Here is a 493-nt window from a genome sequence, read left to right as displayed (position 1 = left end):
TTTGCTGTCAACACTGCTCCTTTCCTGCACATAAAGCAGACTGAGTACAGCCCAAAGGTTACATGAAGTGGGGAGCCAGGCTGGAGCCTGTACTCACAACTTTTCTGTGACCTCCACCTGACTCCACAGCCTCCTGAATTTGAGCACCTGAGCAATCTTGGCAGTCAAGTTCAGCTTCTCAAAAGAGGCCGTGATTTGTCAAACAACACTTACTAAGTCGTATTCACAAGACTAATGCTTTTTTGGCTTTTGGTCTAATGCTCATTTCACAATGACAGGCTGCCCTAAGCTGCTTATGTATATCTGTGGTTATTCTTTTTTTTTAAAAAAACCCTAAACTTTCCTTCCAGGTTTATTAGGCTAAATGTTTAATAAAATAATCAATAATAATTAGAGGTATTTGTGTAAATGAACAGTAGGTAGGAAAAATGAACCCAGTTCCTAAAATGCCTTAGATGTCAGAGAATAAAATGTTTATAACATTAAAAAAAAA

At 37.9% G+C, this 493-nt stretch overlaps 1 protein-coding gene across 1 annotated transcript in view; it reads right to left on the bottom strand.

Moving 5' to 3' along the window:
* Zkscan2 (zinc finger with KRAB and SCAN domains 2) overlaps window positions 1–493 on the bottom strand; it is a 44,001-nt gene that overhangs the window by 23,295 nt on the left and 20,213 nt on the right. The window lies entirely within an intron of this gene.

Source organism: Fukomys damarensis, unplaced genomic scaffold, assembly GCF_012274545.1.
Source record: "Fukomys damarensis isolate Sample0158 unplaced genomic scaffold, DMR_v1.0_HiC HiC_scaffold_34, whole genome shotgun sequence".
NCBI classification, from domain to species: Eukaryota; Metazoa; Chordata; class Mammalia; order Rodentia; family Bathyergidae; genus Fukomys; species Fukomys damarensis.
Note: the sequence above shows the minus strand (reverse complement) of the source record. Positions and strands in the feature narration are given on the sequence as shown.